Consider the following 23176-nt stretch of genomic DNA (forward strand, 5'->3'; position numbering starts at 1 on the left):
TTTAATCCAGGGTCACTATACCCCTGAAATGCATTTCAAGAAGTTTTGATTTTTTTTAATTGTGATAAATGGGCTTACAAATTTGCTTAGGGTCTCTAAATTACTGAGTCTGGACTCAAATTTACTTTCTTCCTACCTCATTTTTTCCACATCACTATGATTAGAGGTTTGTGCCACCACTCCTGACTCTGCAACAACTTTTGATAACAAATATCTAAACTTGCACAACGACCAATATTTCAATGACTAGTAGTTCAATTATTCTGATACCATCTAGTACAGATCCCACAAGTTTGGTGTACACTACTATCAAATTTTACTAACTGAGGTGCCAGTTTCAAGCCCTAGAATAAAATAGTATTTATATTTATGATTCATTTCCTATAATTTAGGGGTATCTACATCTACTCACTCAAGTTACTTATTCTAATAAAAAAGAACACATTTATGTATACCAGATTCTTATAAATTATATAAATCTTATAAATTATATAAATCTGGAAGTTAAATACAGCTGCTGTAATAGTCAATAAGCATGTGTGCATCAGCTTATTCTTTTCTAGTGTTTCAATGACACTGTATATTATTTTTACTGGTTGCTATGAAAATTATAATTTCCATCTTACCATTTCTATTTATTTAGAATCAATATTATATAAGTTTACTAAAATAAAAATAAAAGTCTTACCACAGCCCAATGATGAAAGGCATACATTAAGTGAGAGCAATGTTGGGAATATAAATAAATAGTAGTTCGTGACTCACTCTTCACCCATGAATACATTAAATGGAAATATTATGTTTCAAGTTCCTCTTAGGCAAAGTTAAAAAAATGAGTTGAGAGATTTATATAAACTGTACAACTGGGAAAATATCTACCACTTGATGATTTAAAAAAAAAAACAAAAAAACAAAAAAACAAACAAACAAACAAAAAAAAACTATGGTAGGCTTGGGCCTCAGTCCAGCCTTAGGCAATGTGCTATGTAATTGGAAGAGAATTACTAACAGCTAGTGAAACCCTGAGAAGAGGAAGATTGGGACCACATACATAACACCCTACCTCTAAATAGTTTTCTCTGCTTCAGATATTAATTTTGCTTGTGCTGAACAAGCATCTTCACATTAATACTACTAAGAGTACAAAAAGAAATGATAGTTATCTATGTTTGGGCATCCATGGGCTTAAAACACTGGGATTGGGACAGAGAAGTTAAATCACAAATAACTTAGTTTATGCATTAATGGGTGTTCATCACACAAAGAGCTACAGTCTCTGGCTTGTGCCTATAAATATTCCATGACAGCCAATTTTTCCCAGCAAGAAAATTTTTCTTCACTGACTGATGTAATCTCTTAACATCTTCCATTCAATGGAAGAAACTAGTTACCTCACATATAAAAAAAAACACTCTGAAACAGAACGGTAGGAGGCTTAGGCAGAGGATCCCAAATAGAAAGCCATTCCAAATGCTCAAGTTCTGAGAATGAAGCTTACTGATTATATGCAAATCTCCCCTAGATCACAAAGTATCAGTTTACCATTGATTTGCAAGTATCTAAATGGGCTTCTAAAATCCCAAGCAGTAGTTCAGAGAAGAGGTTATAGAGCACATATATTTTTAATTCCAAGAAAAGTTTTCCACATGCTCTCTCCGTGGATACTTGACAAACTGGACTCCACAATCTTCCCTGACATATTTGATATACAACTTAAATTGTGAACACTTGAATACTGAGCACAGATGTCAGAGTAGCTTTTGTCACCAGGAACAGTTGTGGATGCCTGTAATGTCAGCAGCTTGAGAAATTCAGGCAGGAGGACCGCATTCAATGCCCAGACTCAGAAAAAGTGAGGCACTAAGCAACTCATTGAGATGCTGTCTCTAAATAAAATACAAAATAGTGCTGGGGATGTGCCCCTGAGCACATTCCCTGGAGCCTACCCCAAAAAAGAGAGAGAATAGTTTTGTCAATAATCTAATACCAAAAAAGAGTCAAAAAAACTATGGATATGAAAAAGAAGAAAACCCTTGCACACCTTTGGGGAAAATTTAAGTTTAAAAAAAAGTCATTTTTGAAAATAATAAAACTCCTTGAATTATTTAAAACAGAAATAGCATATAACATGGTTAAATTAATTCTGGGTATAAATTCAAGGAGTTAAAATGAGTAAGTCAAAGAAATGACTGCATGCCCATTATAATGTAGCAGTATTGCCAGTAGAAAAAGAAAAAAAGAAAACTTAAATGACGGGTGTCTCACTATATTTATTTTAGGTGCAGGGCATCAAACTACTCCCAAAATAATCTCCACCCTATATTTCAGAATGCTTTCTCTTGGCACGAGAGGACACAGAGATTCAAAAATTATATAGGCATGACAGCTGTGGTTACCTCAGAAACAAAGACCCGGAGAAAGTATGAGAGTGACATGAGGACAATCATCCTGCCAAGTCTACAATGGGGAATCCCCAGTTAAATACATTTTAGTAATATCTGTGTCTATGAAAGAAAAAGAGAGGACAAGAACGAACATTTTATCATGAAGTATCTTTTTTTCCTCTCACATTAAATTCTAAAAAAGAGGAGGATAAAAAATTCCATAAACATTGTCACCTAGGTCTTGGGTTGCGGTTCAGAAGTAGAGCATTCACCTAGCATATATGAATCAGCGGGTTGGATCTTCAGCACCACATAAAAACAAAAAAGATACTGTGTCCACTTATAACTAAAAAATAAAATAAATATTATAATAAAAGTGCCCAGCTAGTGTTAGACAAAGAAGTTATAAAAATGTGTTCATTTGAAATATTAGAAACAGTCTATTAAGTTGTGGAGTAATAAAGTCAACATTTCGAATGTAAACAGAAAAATGAAATTAAAGGATTATTGTATCCTGAGACTCTAAACAACAAACTGGAGAAAAAATTCAGTATTCTGAATTTGAGGTCCTGCTTCTCAGACATATAGAAGTCTCAGGAGAAAAAAGTAACTCAGTCACCTATATACCAGCAATAATTTTATGCAGGAAAAAAAATACATCTGGATTTGGGATTCTCTACTGATGATCATGCCAATCAGTACCACAAAATCTGACAAGGTACCATGCTTCCAGAACAAAGTTGTCCATATACACTTCAAGCCATGCCTGAAGATACCTTGATTGGATAGTACAGAATGTCCAGAATTTTAGCTACTGATGTATTTCCCACTGAATTGGCCAGAGAAGACTCAGAATAAAATTCCCTAAAAGATTATTCATTTATTGCACAGACTGGAGACTGTGGTTTCCATCTACTGAAACCACTTCCAGTCATAGCAATTGCTGTTTGAAACTTCTTTCAAATGGTCTCACTTTCCAGTGTACAGATATGGTCTTAATACCGTGCACAGTAACCATTGCCTGGCTTTCAGGGTGTCGTGCATACTCTCTCTCTCTCTCTCTCTCTCTCTCTCTCTCTCTCTCTCTCTCTATATATATATATATATATATATATATATATATATATATATATATATATATTTCATTATCTGAGTGTAAGAAGAACCTGGGTTTCCTGAGCATTGTGAAGGAAGCATAAAAATGAATCCAAAAAATGACAAGCTCCAGAAATTAAAACTCAATCAGATAGTGTAAGTCACACCTTTTGTAATTATCATATGTTGGATTAAATAATTATCACCAAGAGCACCTGATTGGAAACTGCTGCCCTCCAAGTCTGAATCCACTGAGCTACTATCCAATGACAGTAGAAGACTTCAACTTCAGGAATGAATGAGGCAAGAAGGAGTCAAGATAGGCATGTTTTTGGGTACATTTACTTCATTTTTTAAGGTGATTAGAATTGAGTACAAATAGCAGCGTTTTAAAAGACAAGTTTTTCCAAAAGTGATGGAGGGTAGACTGGCATAGGATATTTAAATTAAGCCTGTTATATAGGATAATATATATGTATGAATTATATGCATACATATTGTTAATTATTGAAAACCATATAATGGGCAATGATTTTTTAAATTTATTTTTTAGATCTATTTTCTAAAAAGGCAGTTAGAGCTCTCAACTGGGAAGCACTACCCTAATGTCCAATACGAATAATATGATAGTCACAGGTGTACTTTTAACTACTTTAGTATATACAATAAAAAAGACATAGTTGAAATTTATTTTAATCCAAAACTGAATATATCAAAAATATTATTATGAGAGAAATATAAAATTACTAATAAAGAATATATATGTATTTAGAACTACAACCTCACAACTCCCTCCATTTTAAGGCTCTAGAACAACTTAATTCATAACTGACACATTCCATTTTGAGAATATGGCTCCTCTGTCTTTGGGGAGTCTAAGGGGCCTGGACCCCTGCATTCCATACAAGAAATATGAGAATATACTTTCTAATCAATGATTTTCCAAAAAACCAAACAGCAATAGTGGCACTGCCCTCAGAAAGAGAAGGAAGACCAAAAAAGACAGGATCTAAAAGATAATGATTTTGTTTTCTATTTGATGCTGGAAAAAGACTTATTCTCATTTCAGATGTCAGATAGCATAAGAGAGAGTTCTAGGAGTTTGATGTCTCATTTTTGTATATCTTCACAGCCTTGACTCTAAAACTTAAATATATTAAAGACAAACATCTTATTTTGTAACTTAGCCTTTGATCTAATGCCTAGGCTGTGATATTTCCTCAGTTGGTATGAGGTACTGTGAGAGTTTTAGCATCAGTCTGATGTATACATGTCTGCATAAGCTAATAGCACCTCAATAATGGTCCAGACTTAACCTAGGAAAAAAGGAAAACAATACCAATAAGGCAACTGCTGTTTTCCACAGAATTATCTCTAAATATGTGACAGAATCTTGGTTTCCAATTATAAATGGTGAATGAGTCACTCTAGAGCTTATTACATTATGATTGCAGTGTTTTGTTAATTCATGCGGGGCTTGTCTGGGTTTTTCTGGTAGAAAAAGTTAGCTGATGGCTGGTGAACTTCAGAGGGTTAGCTATCATCCTCACAAGCAGCACCTTGATTCTCTGATTTGAAAATTTCTCCTCTAATGTGGGCTTGTTATATGGGAAACAACAGGATTTAAAAAACATAATCAAAAGAAATCAAGATCTTCTGAGTGTAGATACTATACTATTCACTTTCATATTTACTGGTTTCTATGAGCCACAATAAATTAAAAAAAATGCCAGGAACAGTGGTGCATGAACATAATCCAAGTGGCTCAGGAGACTGAGGCAGGAGGATTGTTAAAAACATTTAAACTGGGCCTCAGCAATGTTGAGGAACCAAGAAAGTCAGTGAGATCCTGTCTATAATAAAATACAAAATAGGGCTGGGGATGTGGCTCAGTAGCCAAGTGCCACTGACATTAAATCCTGGTACTTCACTCCCCCCCCAATAAAGAAAGAAAGAAAGAAAGAAAAAGAGAGAGAGAGAGAGAGAGAGAGAGAGAGAGAGAAACAAAAGAAAAGGAAAGGAAAGGAAAGGAAAGTAAAAGAAAGGAAAGGAAAGGAAGGAAAAGAACAGGAAAGGAAAGAAAGATATATTAGCTGTAAAGACTTAGGAACAAATTCTGCATTTTAACAGGTGAAGAGGAAAAACACAATACCTAGTTTGTAAATGTAGAAAAGAAGGATGAATTGCCAATATCAAGCATCTATATTATTCAACCCTATTTTACACATGAAGCTTATATAATCGTTTGAAGGAAAGAAATGTGTTTGTATATCCACAGTTATTAAGCACACCAGGTAGAATTCAGAATCAATTATCAAGGACTCCATATCCCAAAGAAGTTTACAAAACCACATACTACATGTAAATTTTCTTACTCTCTGAGGTTTTGGACACAGACATACCAAAAAGAGCAGGATCTGTATCCATAGTGTGTACATAACCAGTGGGGATAATATACTCAAGAGTGTTCTTCTGAGCTTCCTAAAAATAACTTGGAATAATTTTGAGTAATGGCTGATGTCTCAATTTAAACAAAAATTAATAATTAACAATATATTCTTAATTTCTTTCCATGTGAGAAATATATAAATGCTACAATGCATTCTACAGGCATGGTGATGAAATATTCTATAAAAATTCTAGAAAGAGAATACATAACCTGTGTCCCAAACATGCTAAAAATGAAAATTTAAAAACCCTTAAAAGAGTGTAGAAGAACACAGCACTTTTAAACAAGATACCACAGAATACACTAGAATTCCCTGATGAGATTATTGTCTGTGCCTTTCTATATGAGAACATAAAGCTACATCGAACTTGTGTCAATACAAAAGGATTTTAAATAGACATAATTGGGAAATGTGTTCCATGTTTATGATATATATGCATTGATAGAGCACTATCTTAAATTTAATTGCAAGAATTATTTTAAACATTTAGTAAGAGAAATCTATATATGAGTTACAGTGAATAAACATGAATATAAATGAATGGAAAACAAATAATAATTTAAATAAAAATAAATTCTAAGAGAATCCTGATGATTGTAAACTCACCCCTGTCACAAGAGTAATCCCTGGTATACAGATAAAAATTCAGTTCCTGCTATCAACTAAAGAGGCCACATTTATCATAAAGTTTTCTGATTAATAACACTTCTGTTAATAAGTGAGAATGATTTTCAATAATGCAGGTGAAAAAAATAATTCATATATATAAAATACTTAAACTAATAAAGCATGGTGGCACAAATCTAAAATCCCAGTGGCTCAAAAGGCTGAGGTAGAAAAATAATAAATTCAAAGATAGCATCAGCAACTTAGTGAGGCTCTAAGCAACTTTTAGGGGTTCTGTCTCTAAATAAATATGAAAAGCTATAGGGATGTGGATCAGTGGTGAATTGCCCCTGGTTCAATCCAATGTTCAAAAAAAAGTTTTTTTTTTTTCTAAAAATGTTGTGCTTCATTTGTTTTTCACTAGTTCTTATTAATGTCTCATAAAATTAAGTAAGAATGTTCGGTCATTACATGGTATATTTTACTGACATTGTCATACCATATTACCTTAAGCATTATAAATATTTGAATATTCAGGTAGTATAAATATGAATAATATTGGACAACCCAAGAATGGAAGAAAACTGGAAGTCTATAAGTAAGCTCAATACCTATGGTCAATTTAATTTTGACAATTTTGTCAGAAAAATCAAATGGAGAATAAGTAGTCTCTTCTTTAAGGAAGATTGATGTAAATGCATATTTAAGTTTCAAGTAATGTTATTGGATTTTACATGAGACTATGTACAATATTTAACATAAAATGTGTTTCACACTAGTATACAAGAATTAAAACTATAAAAAATTAAGAAGATGACAATTACATATTTATAAATCAGATTCAGCTCTGGGCTCTTCATTATGCTTCCAAAGTAAAAATAAGAAATAATACATTTGACTTGAAAAAAGTTCTGTAGAAAAAATAACCTCACCATGAAAGTGAAGACATAATTATCAAGTATTACTTTTTGTTTTCAAAGAACTATTTGTTCAAAGTTTTTAACCTTGGCTAGAGGGCAGTCAATCCTCCTTATTGAGAAACTGATTGACCACAGAGCACAAATAATTTTTTTAGGCTCTCATACTCAAGTGCAAAAATGCAGCCTTCAAAATTACCCCACAATAAAGGACTAAACCATTGAAAAGATGTTATACATCCCAGAAACCCCAAAAAGTTTCAAGGTGTTAAGTCAATGAGAAGTCCTAAAATCTAGATTGCATCATAGTACATAGTAAATGTACAAATTGCCACCACAGTTCTAATATGTCTTTGTTATACCTTTCAATGAACCACTATGTGTTTATTTTTGACAATATTCTTTGGTTCTTTTTGCCTATCCAAAGCAACTTTTTATATTATGTAAACAAAACTTATTAACATTTGCAAAAAAGTACCCTAAAATAAATCAATGTGGAAAAGAAAAAAATGTAAATATGCAGAATATTGAAAATGTCATGCATCATTGATACAAAAGTAAAATTACCTTGATAGTTTCTACCTAAAATAAAGAATTACTAGATGAACAAGCATTTATTTCTGAAAAAATACCAAAAGTAACTAGAAATGTATTGAGACTGTCATTCATAAAGGAATATTTATTACTGTACTATTCATAAGAACCATATTGTAAAATCAATGTAATAGGTAAATGGAAACATGTAAATCCTCACAGTAGACTATTGCTCAGGAATATTATATTTCTGTTGTGAGGAATTGAACTCTGGGCCTCCCACAGGCTAGAAAATCACTCTACCTCTGAGCTATTATCCCAGACATATTGAGCAAGTATGTTTCATGAGAGCACTAAATGTTATAATGAATGTTTACAGGGAAATCTTAAGCAAATTGAAAGTAAGAAAAAAAGTGTATTTTACAATTAATATTATATTTAATTTTTTGAACAAGAAAATTCATAAAGCCAAAACACATATAAGTCATTGCGAAGAGCTGTGTGAAATTTTTAAAAAAAGAAAAACAAGCTAGTGGGCACTAAATTCTTTTCATCTAAAATAGTTTCTGAAACTAAATGATGGGAATGGTATACATGTGATTATACTAAATGATAAAATATTTTACCGTGAAAATATTTAAAAAGTTAATTTTAAGTTCCCATGTGCTTTCTAGGAATGAATAGATGCTCCCCCTTCTCCCTTGGAAGGGTTCTGACCTGTAACAATTGGGTTTCCCAAATGGGGACCTTTGGAGGCACTGAATTGGGTCAATGGACACAAACACTTTCTTTTAGCTTCGGCTAGAATGCATTCTGTTCCCTCCAGAATATAGAATATTTTCCTCCACTTCCTTCATTGAATGAGGGGCTCTGGGGCTCAGAATAAGCAGAGCTGTATTAAACTATCAGGTGTTTCAAATATTACACAGCCCAGTGCCACCCATAGAAAGATGCTTCCAGGCAGACAGTTTCTCTCTAGCAGCCCAAAGTGGATTGAAAGAAACTGTTGCTTAAGTGGCATGTGCCCAGGCTCACTCTTTGGAACTTGCAGGTAGAGAAGAACCCAAGAGGACTTGAACAACAGCTGCATTTGATGGAGAAGAATTAGGCTTAATAAGGACATCCTCCCTAGACTGCTCTCACCTGTGGAGGGAAGTTGCCTCTTTGTCTCCACCATCAATGACTAGTAGAATTTCCTGCCTGACCTCAAGTGAAAGAGAGATACTTCCCCTTTCTGAGATAGTTTTCAAAGGGGGAATTTACCATGTATACTCACATGATCACTAGTCGACCCAGCACACCCACTACCTTGGGGTCAGATCCACAATGCTTTCTGAGGACTTAAGGAGATGAGAAAGCTTTGGGTGTGGCCTATTCACAGCCTGGAGCACTGAAAGGATTCTGTTCTCCAAAGGCTCTTTGGGAAAATGAGAAGTAATGAAGTAGATTCCTTACAAGGATGGTTCAAGTGTATTTAGGGAAGTCCAGTAGCTTCACCAATTTTCAAGTAGGACAGCAGGCAATCGGTAATAGGATGCACTTGGATCCAGTCTCACCAAACAAGAAAAATAAATCTCCGGAAAAAAATTCTAGCTGCTTATGTGTGCGCTCCCATTCATGTGGGGAAGTGGGGTATGGAGTGCTGTGTGTGTGTGTGTGTGTGTGTGTGTGTGTGTGTGTGTGTGTTGGTGTGTGTGTGAGTGTGTGTGTGTTTGTGTGTGTGTGTGCACATGTGTTTATGGACATGATCATGTGCATATTCGTATGCATGTGCCTGTGTGTTCATATGTACTTTCGCATTAGATAGAGCCTAATAATATTACAGACTAATAATGCATTGAGTTGGTATTCCTTCAAAACTCTTCATGAGAAACAAACAGTTTCATTCTTTCTTCAATTACATTATTTTGACTGTCTTTCCTGATAGATTTTCATGATGGTTTTAAGTGGGAAAATTTGTAGCTATCTTAGAATTGATTCTACCCATTATTTCAAGAACTATGAAAAGATGGGGCAAGGGTTGTTGCTCAGTTGCAGAGCGCTGGCCTCCCACCCGTGGGCGAGTGTGTTTTGATTCTACTCACTGCACATACATAAATGCATAAACAAAAGGTCCATGAACACGTAAACATATTAACAACAGAAAAGGAAATCATCTTAAGGGAGTGTGGGAGTAAAGGCTGCATTCACTTTTCTGTGATATTGGAGATTTGCAAACCTATTGAGGTACCAGGTGTTCTGAACTGTACACCCATATGCCTGTGTATTCGAAAGTGCAAATCTATGTGAATAAAATCCTTGGAGACCTACACAGGAAGGGACACCAGCACAAAAGCCCTGGTAGAGTGCTGGGAAAACCTTTGGGCAAGGGACCCTTGAGACTTACACAGGACAATTTTCCTCTGCAGCAATATTTCAGGATTGGCCCAGGTGAGGGCCTGAAGGGATGCCCTGGGGGCGGGGGCAGGGAGCTGAATCCAGAAACATACACTTTTCCACCAAGGGACCTCAGGAGCCCACCAGATTTGGAAGAGAAAGAAGGGGCACCAGCCCTCAGCAGCAGGCTCTCTTTAAGCCCTATGGTTATTCTGGGCACTTGAATGTCCACAAATGTCATTTCAAACCCAGCAAAAAAGGAATACTCTTCCAATGAAAATTTAGAATCTGATCCAATGCAGGGCTGATTATGTCGCAGAAAGCATGGAAGCATTGGGCAGCATTTCTTTGAATTCTGGAATCCTTAAGTTAAAATGGCAGTGTTAAACAAACAAACAAACAACAAAAACAACAAAAAACGTTGAAACCCCAGAGAGCCAAACTTGTAAAAACTCCAAGCCCCTTAGGTCAACTGGCCTGTGCCTTCTTCCCAGCACCTCAAAATCAATCAAACTCTGGAGTTTGAACGTCTGTAAAAGAAAAGTACTGACTGGAAAAGGCTGGCAAATCTTCCTTCCGGATGCAGTCATGGAAATCAAAGGTGTGAGTCACTGAATTTTGGCCTAAAATTGAACCTGTGGTATTGAAGATGACGTGTTGCATCACGTGATCCTGGGGCAGCATACCAGTTCCCAGAAGCCACCTTCCCTCACTTCCTCTTCCGGCTGGAGTCCACGAAGCTGCTTCTCTTCCTGGGATCTGTGTCCAGGCTCACCTGTCTGAGCACCTGCTGACAGAAGACAGCAAAATGTTCGGGTCTCAGGTTGGTTTTCTTTGCCTAGGTAGTTTACAGAAGATTCCTTAGAAAACATGTAGATGGGGAAAATGTTAAGGATGGAGGAGGAGGTACTTGTGTAAGGAAGGTTGTATTTTTCCAAGAGTGTTTCTTTATGCTGAGCAGGTCAAATAGGTCATTCGAAGTTCAAATCACCACAAAGTATTGAAATTTCGAGAACTTTTACTGCAGCATTCTGATACGTGTGGGCTGGTGGATCAATGTGTATGAAAACAGCTGTAGTTTACCATGGACCCTTGGGTAGGATAGGGACTATCTCAGATGGATAGAGCAAAGGGATTCCCTGTACTATTTCCACACAGGCACATAGAAGTCCTGGGTCATCCTCACCTAGCCTTGCTCTACCCATTTTCCCCTCTCTCTGACCTGCTATTCCATTCCGTCCCCTCTCTCCCCACCCACCTCTCGCCTTCCCCCTTCCCACTTTAGTGCACCTTCTCCCCTTAGTATGCACACCTAGAAACAAACATTGGTTTGGCACGTGTGGCCAAGGATGTACACTGGTTCCATCCATAGCATATTGGGAAAATGTCAGAATTTCATTCTTCTCTGCCACGAATATTTATCATTGATTGGTTCTGTTTTTCTTATATCACGTCATGGTAGAAAATCATCGTGACTGCACAAAATGCATTGGGAATGATTTTTTCTCTTTCTGTGGAAGAGTTTAAGAACCCATGTTCTAAACTCTTTGAAAGGTTGGGTTAGGTGAAATTCAACATCCAACCCGCCACATGCTAAGCTTCTCTATATGGTTAAACTCATTACCACTGATCCACTCCTGAGTTTCCTCTCTGTATCATTGATTTGGAAATATTTCTCAAAGTTAATTTGCTTAGGTCAGATATGCAAGGACATTCTTGAATATCTACTAGTCCTCAACTTATCTCTTTGGTTAGGTTCATTACCACTGTTCCACTCCTGAATTTGCTCTCTGTACCATTAATTTGGAAATATTTTTCAAGGTCAATCTGCTTAGGGAGATATGCAAGGACATTCTTGGATATCTACTTGAATTTCTTGCAAATGACTTTGACTTTTTCAAGAATAAGTCTGGTTTATCATGCTTCTGAAAATCTCTGTATTAGGATGAAATTCCTTTTGATCTCTCTTTGTATGATCTAGGTTTATCTCTGTTCACCTTTCCTTTTTTTGTTTATCATTTTGATAGAGGCAAAATTGTTCCCTTTGGTTAAGATTGGTTTATTTTACCTACGGGAATCATACATTCACTCTGATATAATTCTAACAGCATGGAGTATCTTATTTTTGTCAGACGCAGTAGTTGGTGTACTCCTCCATTGATCCCGCACCCATCTGCGCTCCACCTATTCTACTGGGCTCCCTGGATCATGGGATGTACTCCATGCCACAATGTGGGAAATATCTGAGAGTTCCCATCATGTCTTTGTTCATGACACTCTTTTTCTTTTCTCTTGGACCTAGGAAAGCCCAATGTCATCATCTGAGGAAATGGGATATGATTGGAATAACATGAGACAGTCAGCAGAGCGTGCCTCACAGCGTCTGGCCCCGAGGCTCATTCAAATCCAGAATAAGAAGCAACAGCAGAGGGGAGCTCTGAGGCATAGTGCTCCTCCCCCTGCGGAGGAGGACCCCAGGGTATGTGGACTTTAGAGGCAATGGGAAGCCAGGGGGCGACACAGGTCAGAATCTTGGTTACATCCTCTCAGATTGCCTCTACCATCCAATTGTCCCTTGCCAACCCTCGCGGACCTCCCCAGCACATCCTCTCTACTTAGTTTCTTCCTAGGATGGGAGGAGGCATCTTTTGAAACCACTTGAAACCCATGCATCCCAACGTTTGTCCTGTTTTTGAAATCTGGCCCAGGGTCCTCAAGTTGCAACATCCAAACCTTCCTTCCAGTGCCCCTGTATAATAGGTGATTCCACAAACCTGTTCTAGGACCTTTGAATCCCGAGATGTTCATGGTTCACAGGCCGGAGTGCCTGAACTAAAAACGAGAGGAAACTAAGACTTAAAATCTCTATTTGTCTGTAAAAGGGCAGAGCTGGTTGTGCTTGGTCTGACTCCTGACCACTTGTGCTTTTCCACCATCAGATGAAGTGTAAGGAATGTGGGGCTTTTGGACACACTGCGAGGAGCAGAAGATGCCCCATCAAGCACTGGGATGGTGCGCTGGCCCCACAACCCTTGGGCCCAAAGAAGGAGAAGGAGAACCAGGCACCAAGCAAGCCTGAGAATCTCCAGAGCACAGGAGCCTGTGAGCAGACAGCCAGAGCGAAGCGCCATGTGCAGAGGTGAGGGATGGGTAAGGTGGCATCCAAGCCTTGGGCAAAAAACTCCAGGGGTGTGGTGTCTCTCCTTCTCCACACAGTCATCTCCAAACATCCACATGCAGCTCCTGGCTGGGTCATGGAGTGAGATAGACAATGACTCCATGCCCCAAAACCACAGCCTGCAGCTCATTCTCCTTTGCATTCAATTATGAAAGAGATGGGTTCAGGGTACCATAAGTAACACGAACATGGGAGGCACAAAATTAATGTGTCCACATGGAACTACTTAGTGGGAAATGAGAAGGGCTGCCTGGACGTAGGAACTGGGTGTTGTAGGAGGAAAGGCACAGACTTGGGGGAGAACCCAGTGTAGCACAGGAGACACTAAGAAAACGGGCACCTCACATTCTACTCCTGACTCTACATCCATCCAAATGCCATCGTGTGTTCTACAGGCAAGAAGAGGAACGGGGAAAGGCTCTACTCCAGACATGGAGTACCAGTAGGAGACCCCAGGGTAGGCAGCAACCCAAATGGAAGGAAGAGACAGAACCCAGTGCCTACCTAAGGGTGAGTATGTGCATGGTTGCCTGCTCTTTTGGTGACTAGGATAAGCATGATATGTTCCTTTTCTGTGGCCCTTCTGCCTGAGAGATTTGCTATCAACATTGAACCCCAATGTGAGTCCTGCTTTTGGTCTTTCACATTTGCCGTTTCCAATTTTTTGTGTTACTTTTTACATATTCCCCATGACGTGGTGCATGGGCTCATGGGGTCATAGTTGACTCCAGCGTCTCAAAGGACACAATGTCCAATGAAGGCATATTCCTATTGAAATTGGGAGAACACTCTCAGCTTCTGTAAGCCAACACCTCAGGGTTCACACTCTGCTGAGAGGAGCATTAGCCATCGACATGCCATGGAAGAACACACAAAAGAGCCCTGCCCCTCCCAATGCATGAGACCTCTGATTAAGAATGGGATATTTCCCAATGTGCCCTGAAACATGTCACGTCGTTCTTGGAATGGGTCCTTGGCTGATAGCCATGGAGGTGGAGGTGGAGTGCCCCTTTTCCTTTCCTGGGCTGATTACTTGTCTTACGGTTCCACTCTATGTTCTGTAGCCAAATTCATGTGTTGGTGGGCCTTGTTGGTGCTTGAGAAAGTGCAGGGACTCAGGAGATTTTCCTGTGTTTGTCTTTTCCTCCAGAAACGCAGCAGGCCACTGCCCGTCCACACGACCAGTACGAGGTGTGTCCCGGGCTCTGTGTTTGAGAGTCAGCCTCGTGTCCAGAACTTGGATGAGAGTCTCACCTTCAGTAGCGCACATCCCTTTCAGATACCTGAACTTGGACTCAACTCAGTTCCTGGGATGCAGACACAACAGGATGTGAGCATCCTTGGCAGCATCCAGTCGGCAGCAAGGCACTCAGGGCAGATCCCTGCCCTCCTTGGGAAGAAAGCACCTGAAACGCCAGAGGTTGTCTCCTCTAAAGTTGCCCAGACTTCTGCCCAAATTCTCAGAGGGGGCCAAGTGCTCCACCCTCCTTCACTAGCCAGTTGTCCTGAGGTTAGCATAGAGCCCTGCCTGCAGCCTGCAGCATGTCCACAGGGCCAGGGCCACAAACTCAGCCTCCAGGCCTCAGGCAAGAGACATGCTCAGGTCCACAAACAGACTGGCCAGAATGCCCCAAAGAAACTCAGGCTGGGGCAAAGTCTCACTCAACGGGGGAACACCTGTGAGCCAGGCTCAGAGGCTGGGAAATCTCTGCCTTCTTGGCAAGATACAAGTGGAATCAGACGAAAAGGATCACCCCAGGTGACCAGAAAATCTCCAGCCCATGATTCCAGCATGGATCTTTGCCCTCCCAAGGAAAGCCCTTTCCTGAATCCAGTCAAGCCTTGTACCAAATCGAGTCCACCAGCACCCAGCTGTGTTGCCCGACAGCCCCTCCTAATGGTTTTCAAGAGAATGCACAAAAACTGGTGGAGATCCAGGTTCATTGCTGATCTCGCTTCTTCTCCAGCTCCTGCAAAGACCAGTGCTCTTTCTGACACTCCTCCCTATCTTGATGAGTGGGAGTGTCCCAGCTCCCAGGAGCCAGTGAGTGTCCTCTATGAAGACCTTCTTATGTCCTCCTTCTCTGAGGACAGTGACATGGAATGAGGCACACCATAGCAGGGAAGAATGGCCCTTGGGGCTCCAATAACTTGCAGGGTCCCTCTTCCAGGAGCAGGTGGCACCAGGGTCACAGGACCTTTCTATCTATTGAGTAGAAGCCAAGGCTGGGACTTCAAAAAGCTCTGGCACAGCCACAGACCCTGCCTGCATCTGATGCATAGCCACCTGTCCAGAACTCAGAGATGAGACTGCTCTGAATGGTGTTTCCAGGGGATGGTCCAATGTGCTCATGTCACCTTCCACAGGCTTTCAATGGGATGACAAATGGAGAGTATATGCAGGTGTAGAGATTGAAGTTGGACAGAGGTAGAAGGCTCAAGTTTGTCCTTTTTGTCCTATGACTGCATGGAGGTTTACACTGGCTGATCACTGGGACCTCTGTCCTGGGCTTCAGTGGACCTTCTTGACACTCGAGTGTGGTCATGGAAAGCATTGTGGGCAATTTCTCTGGACTTTCCTTTTTTGTTCCTTGCCCCTTATGATAATCATGTACTTGACACTTCTCTGAATCCTCAATTTTCCCCATGTTTTACTGTGTGCATCCTTTGAGTGCTCAGTAGGCATATGCCTTTCTACTTTGTCTTTCCTGAAAAATGCATTTTTTTGTGTTCTAGTGCTCAATTGTAATGATTGGACAGCCCGAATGTCTCAGATGATGTCCACATGTCAATTAAGATCATTTGTTTGGTGCAGTTCAGGATATCACTGAATTTCACATACTACCATAATAAATGGGTGAAATTGTGTATCCCAGAGTATCGTAGTCACTTACGATACAGGGGCCTGAAAATTGAGGCTTTTCAACTCTCTCTCGGGGTGCTCTTAATTGTGAGAATTTGTGGAACCATTGCAGCTGGTGGAAGGAGCTCTTTTCGTTCACACCGAGTCCCCATTTCCAATGTCTGGGAACATGTGTGTCCAGGGTCCAGAATGACTCTGTGGTGTTTTAGCCAAGATTTATTAACTGGACACTCCCTTCTCCCGATGGCACTGACATGGCTGTCCCTATTCAGACACAGTCTGGGGTGATGTGGATTCTGATCCACAGGCAGGAGATTTTGCAGGGAAACAGGGAGGAGAAACATGGAGCTCCTCAATTTGATTTTGGAGCCTGAAAGAATGGAGATATGTGAACACTGATGTCTGGCAAAGCAGATCTTGAGATACATTCCATATTCAGATTTGATTTTTTTCCACAGTGTAGGCTTTCCTGTACATTTCCTGTCTCCACTCCTGATGTGGAGAGTGCCATAAATACAGGGACCTCTCCTAGGCCCCCCCCCCAAGTATCGTAGGAGTTCCTTCTCCCACCCGTGCTGTGAGCATCTTTCACCAAGTGATGCACATTTAGTGAGGGAAGGAAGGTGTGGAGAGGCCTGGGGAGTATTGTGAACAATGCAGAGGGTGAAGGAATGTTATCTGCTCACCAGTGTGCACTCAGGTGTACTTTGTTCTGTGCCCATATCACATATACTAGGGTCTAAAATAAAGGTGTGCAGAACACCCGGGTGCCAGAGCCATGACTGGACCAGAGAAAAGCTTGGCTAGGCTGGCATTTTGTGTCCAGTAGCAGGAGTGCCTCTGATCTCCCCCTTGAACAGGCATAGGACCAAGAAGGTCCCTGAAAGTGAGCCTGTTTCTCTGATGAGCAAAAGTGCATCAGTCAACTGTGTCCATGTGACAGTGAGATAAAAAACTGGTTGCAGGGCTTTCCTGTGCCCTGGCACATGGATATACGAAATTCTTACAGATTGCTGTGGTAGGGGAGGAGTCATGCCCTTGAGCAAACATAACTTTGGTGTGTTTCTGGCTTCAATAAGAGGCAAAACATAAGGGCATGCTCCACTCTGGCTATCTTGGTTTTAGATTGTGTCCACTGCTTGCCCACAATAAAGGCTTCATTGGAATGGTAAACTGTGGTCTGAGAGTGATTTGAAGATCTCCCTATCTGTATAACATTTGAAACTGTGGAAGCGTGAAAATGTTTCTGTTTCACGTGCAGCTGGCTGAAATGCAGTACTGCTTTGAAAAAATGCAACCTCTAATACTTTCTGGATCTTCCTTTGTGTGAAAACATCTGTACCAAAAGACTTCTAAACACACATGTGTATTTGCACACACAAAAAGAAACAAGCCCTCCAATAGTAACATGTGCACACACAACTCACACAAAACAACAGCACTTCTCTTAGTCCTTTTACTTTTCCAAGTGAAAAAAGACGAATGAAACATATATTTTTAAAACACCCTACCAGCCTCACAGCCTGGAAATGGTCACAGTGTCCTAAGGTTTTTTCCATGTTCTGGAGCAATAAATTCTTGGTAATTAGACACTCTGGGAATTGTAGCTTCTCCCAGGCCTCTCGTGTCCCATAGATGGAAACTGGGAAAAGCACGCAAAGCAGCTCTCCGGAAGTTCAAAGAAATATGCCCCGAAATTCCTAATCCACCTAGTCCATGAATTTCTGAGAAGTGATTGGTGGATCTGACATGGATAGAGAGGGGGCGGTGGGTGGACGACCTGCAGGCTGAAGAGATGAGGAAGCCTTTCCTATGGAAAGCATTTCAGAGAATGTCTCTCTTTCTTCTGAGCTCCCAGCAGGAATCTGTTCTGGTCCTTGATCCTCCACATATGGAGGCAGCTTTCATCCACTAGAAAGAACTGTCTCAGGTGGATGACATGAGGAACTGCAAAGGTTTCCATCCCATATTTCTCATGATCAAGTCGACCTGGGTTCTCTTGTACTTGCAGAGTCATCAGTGACATTGGGGCCAATGCAAAGCTGAACAACAATTTGACTCCAGCACACGTGTTGGCTCCATAGCCTTCCTGTGCTGTCTGTGGCATTCGTAGATCTGCATGCTGAGTGGGATGCAAGCCACCATAATTTTTGCTCTCCACTGGCCTGGCCATATCATCCAGCCCTGGCCTGTGTTGGATGCTGCCTTCCACCCCTCTCAGCATTATTTTTCTTAATCCAACCTCTGTGTATGTGCTCAAATGTGTCCTGTGGAGTTTCTCTTCTATCCAGCATGCTAAGAATACCATGGGTCCTGAGTCAACTCCCCCTTCTCCCTTGGAAGGGTTATGACCTGTAACAATTGGGTTTCCCAAATGGGGACCTTTGGAGGCACTGAATTGGGTCAATGGACACAAACACTTTCTTTTAGCTTCGGCTAGAATGCATTCTGTTCCCTCCAGAATATTCTATAGAATATTTTCCTCCAGTTCCTTCATTGACTGAGGGGCTCTGAGGCTCAGAATGAGCAGAGCTGCATTCAACTAGCAGGTGTTTCAAATATTCCACAGCCCAGTGCCACCCTTAGAAAGACTCTTCCAGGCAGACAGTTTCTCTCTAGCAGCCCAATGTGGATTGAAAGAAACTGTCGCTTAAGTGGCATGAGCCCAGGCTCACTCTTTGGAACTTGCAGGTAGAGAAGAACCCAAGAGGACTTGAACAACAGCTGCATTTGATGGAGCAGAATTGGGCTTAATAAGGACATCCTCCCTAGACTGCTCTCACCTGTGGAGGGAAGTTGCCTCTTTGTCTCCACCATCAATGACTAGTAGAATTTCCTGCCTGACCTCAAGTGAAAGAGAGATACTTCCTCTTTCGGAGATGGTTTTCAAAGGGGGAATTTTCCATGTACTCACATGATCACTAGTCGACCCAGCACACCCACTACTTTGGGGTCAGATCCACAATGCTATCTGAGGACTTAAGGAGATGAGAAAGCTTTGGGTGTGGCCTATTCACAGCCTGGAGCACTGAAAGGGTTCTGTTCTCCAAAGGCTCTTTGGGAAAATGAGAAGTAATGAAGTAGATTCCTTACAGGGATGGTTCAAGTGTATTTAGGGAAGTCCAGTAGCTTCACCAATTTTCAAGTAGGACAGCAGGCAATCGGCAATGGGATGCACTTGGATCCACTCTCAACAAACAAGAAAAAAAAATCTCCAGAAAAAAATTCTAGCTGCTTATATGTGCGCTCCCATTTGTGTGGGGAAGTGGGGTATGGAGTGGTGTGTGTGTGTGTGTGTGTCTGTGTGTGTGTGAGTGTGTGTGTGTTTGTGTGTGTGTGTGTGGGCACATGTGTTTATGGACATGATCATGTGCATATTCGTATGCATGTGCCTTTGTGTTCATATGTACTTTCGCATTAGATAGAGTCTAAGAATATTACAGACTAATAACGCATTGTGTTGGTATTCCTTCAGAACTCTTCATGAGAAACAAACATTTTCATTCTTTCTTCAATTACATTATTTTGACTGTCTTTCCTGATAGATTTTCACGATGGATTTAAGTGGGAAAATTTGTAGCTATCTTAGAATTGATTCTACCCATTATTTCAAGAACTATGAAAAGATGGGGCAAGGGTTGTTGCTCAGTTGCAGAGCGCTGGCCTCCCACCCGTGGGCGAGTGTGTTTTGATTCTACTCACTGCACATACATAAATGCATAAACAAAAGGTCCATGAACACGTAAACATATTAACAACAAAAAAGGAAATCATCTAAAGGGAGTGTGGGAGTAATGGCTGCATTCACTTTTCTGTGATATTGGAGATTTGCAAACCTATTGAGGTTCCAGGTGTTATGAACTGTGCACCCATATGCCTGTGTATTCGAAAGTGCAAATCTGTGTGAATAAAATCCTTGTTGACCTACACAGGAAGGGACACCAGCACAAAAGCCCTGGTAGAGTGCTGGGAAAACCTTTGGGCAAGGGACCCTTGAGACTCACACAGGAGAATTTTCCTCTGCAGCAATATTTCAGGATTGGCCCAGGTGAGGGCCTGAAGGGATGCCCTGGGGGCGGGGGCAGGGAGCTGAATCCAGAAACATACACTTTTCCACCAAGGGACCTCAGAAGCCCACCAGATTTGGAAGAGAAAGAAGGGGCATCAGCCCTCAGCAGCAGGCTCTCTTTAAGCCCTATGGTTATTCTGGGCACTTGAATGTCCACAAATGTCATTCCAAACCCAGCAAAAAAGAAATACTCTTCCACTGAAAATGTAGAATCTGATGCAATGCAGAGCTTATTATGTCGCAGAAAGCATGGAAGCATTGGGCAGCATTTCTTTGAATTCTGGAATCCTTCAGTTCAAATGGCAGCGTTAAACAAACAAACAAACAAACAACAAAAACAACAAAAAACTTTGACACCCCAGAGAGCCAAACTTGTAAAAACTCCAAGCCCCTTAGGTCAACTGGCCTGTGCCTTCTTCCCATCACCTCAAAATCATTCAAACTCTGGAGTTTGAACGTCTGTAAAAGAAAAGTACTGACTGGAAAAGGCTGGCAAATCTTCCTTCCGGATGCAGTCATGGAAATCAAAGGTGTGAGTCACTGAATTTTGGCCTAAAATTGAACCTGTGGTATTGAAGATGACGTGTTGCATCACGTGATCCTGGGGCAGCATACCAGTTCCCAGAAGCCACCTTCCCTCAGTTCCTCTTCCAGCTGGAGTCCAGGAAGCTGCTTCTCTTCCTGGGATCTGTGTCCAGGCTCACCTGTCTGAGCACCTGCTGACAGAAGACAGCAAAACGTTCGGGTCTCAGGTTGGTTTTCTTTGCCTAGGTAGTTTACAGAAGATTCCTTAGAAAACATGTAGATGGGGAAAATGTTAAGGATGGAGGAGGAGGTACTTGTGTAAGGAAGGTTGTATTTTTCCAAGATTGTTTCTTTATGCTGAGCAGGTCAAATAGGTCTTTCGAAGTTCAAATCACCACAAACTATTGAAATTTCAGAGAACTTTTACTGCAGCATTCTGATACCTGTGGGCTGGTGGATCAATGTGTATGAAAACAGCTGTGGTTTACCATGGACCCTTGGGTAGGATAGGGACTATCTCGGATGGATACAGCAAAGGGATTCCCTGTACTATTTCCACACAGGCACATAGAAGTCCTGGGTCATCCTCAGCTAGCTTTGCTCTACCCATTTTCCCCTCTCTTCTGACCTGCTATTCCATTCCGTCCCCTCTCTCCCCACCCACCTCTCGCCTTCCCCCTTCCCACTTTAGTGCACCTTCTCCCCTTAGTATGCACATCTAGGAACAAACATTGGTTTGGAACGTGTGGCCAAGGATGTACACTGGTTCCATCCATAGCATGTTGGGAAAATGTCAGAATTTCATTCTTCTCTGCCGCTCAATATTTATCATTGATTTGTTCTGTTTTTCTTATATCACGTTATGGTAGAAAATCATCGCGACCGCACACCATGCATTGGGAATGATTTTTTTTTCTCTTTCTTTCTGTGGAAGAGTTTAAGAACCCATGTTCTAAAGTCTGTGAAAGGGTGGGTTAGGTGAAATTCAACATCCAACCCGCCACATGCTCAGCTTCTCTATATGGTTAAACTCATCACCACTGATCCACTCCTGAGTTTGCTCTCTGTATCATTGATTTGGAAATATATCTCAAGGATAATTTGCTTAGGTCAGATATGCAAGGACATTCTTGAATATCTACTAGTCCTCAACTTATCTCTTTGGTTAGGTTCACTACCACGGTTCCACTCCTGAATTTGCTCTCTGTACCATTAATTTGGAAATATTTTTCAAGGTCAATCTGCTTAGGGAGATATGCAAGGACATTCTTGGATATCTACTCGAATTTCTTGCCAATGACTTTGACTTTGTCAAGAATAAGTCTGGTTTATCATGCTTCTGAAAGTCTCTGTATTAGGATGAAATTCCTTTTGATCTCTCTTTGTATGATCTAGGTTTATCTCTGTTCACCTTTCCTTTTTTTGTTTATCATTTTGATAGAGGCAAAATTGTTCCCTTTGCTTAAGATTGGTTTATTTTACCTACGGGAATCATACATTCACTCTGATATAATTCTAACAGCATGGAGTATCTTATTTCTGTCAGACGCAGTAGTTGGTGTACTCCTCCATTGATCCCGCACCCATCTGTGCTCCACCTATTCTACTGGGCTCCCTGGATCATGGGATGTACTCCATGCCACAATGTGGGAAATATCTGAGAGTTCCCATCATGTCTTTGTTCATGACACTCTTTTTCTTTTCTCTTGGACCTAGGAAAGCCCAACGTCAGCATCTGAGGAAATGGGATCTGATTGGAATAACATGAGACAGTCAGCAGAGCGTGCCTCACGGCCTCTGGCCCCGAGGCTCATTCAAATCCAGAATAAGAAGCAACAGCAGAAGGGAGCTCTGAGGCATAGGGCTCCTCCCCCAGAGGAGGAGGACCCCAGGGTATGTGGACTTTGGAGGCAATGGGAAGCCAGGGGGCGACACAGGTCAGAATCTTGGTTACATCCTCTCAGATTGCCTCTACCATCCAATTGTCCCTTGCCAACCCTCGAGGACCTTCCCAGCACATCCTCTCAGCTTAGTTTCTTCCTAGGATGGGAGAGAGGCATCTTTTGGAACCACTTGAAACCCATGCATCCCAACGTTTGTCCTGTTTTTGAAATCTGGCCCAGAGTCCTCAAGTTGCAACATCCAAACCTTCCTTCCAGTGCCCCTGTATAATAGGTGA

The sequence above is a fragment of the Spermophilus citellus genome (assembly GCF_964194105.1).
Source record: "Spermophilus citellus genome assembly, contig: SCAFFOLD_36, whole genome shotgun sequence".
In the NCBI taxonomy this organism is placed as follows: domain Eukaryota; kingdom Metazoa; phylum Chordata; class Mammalia; order Rodentia; family Sciuridae; genus Spermophilus; species Spermophilus citellus.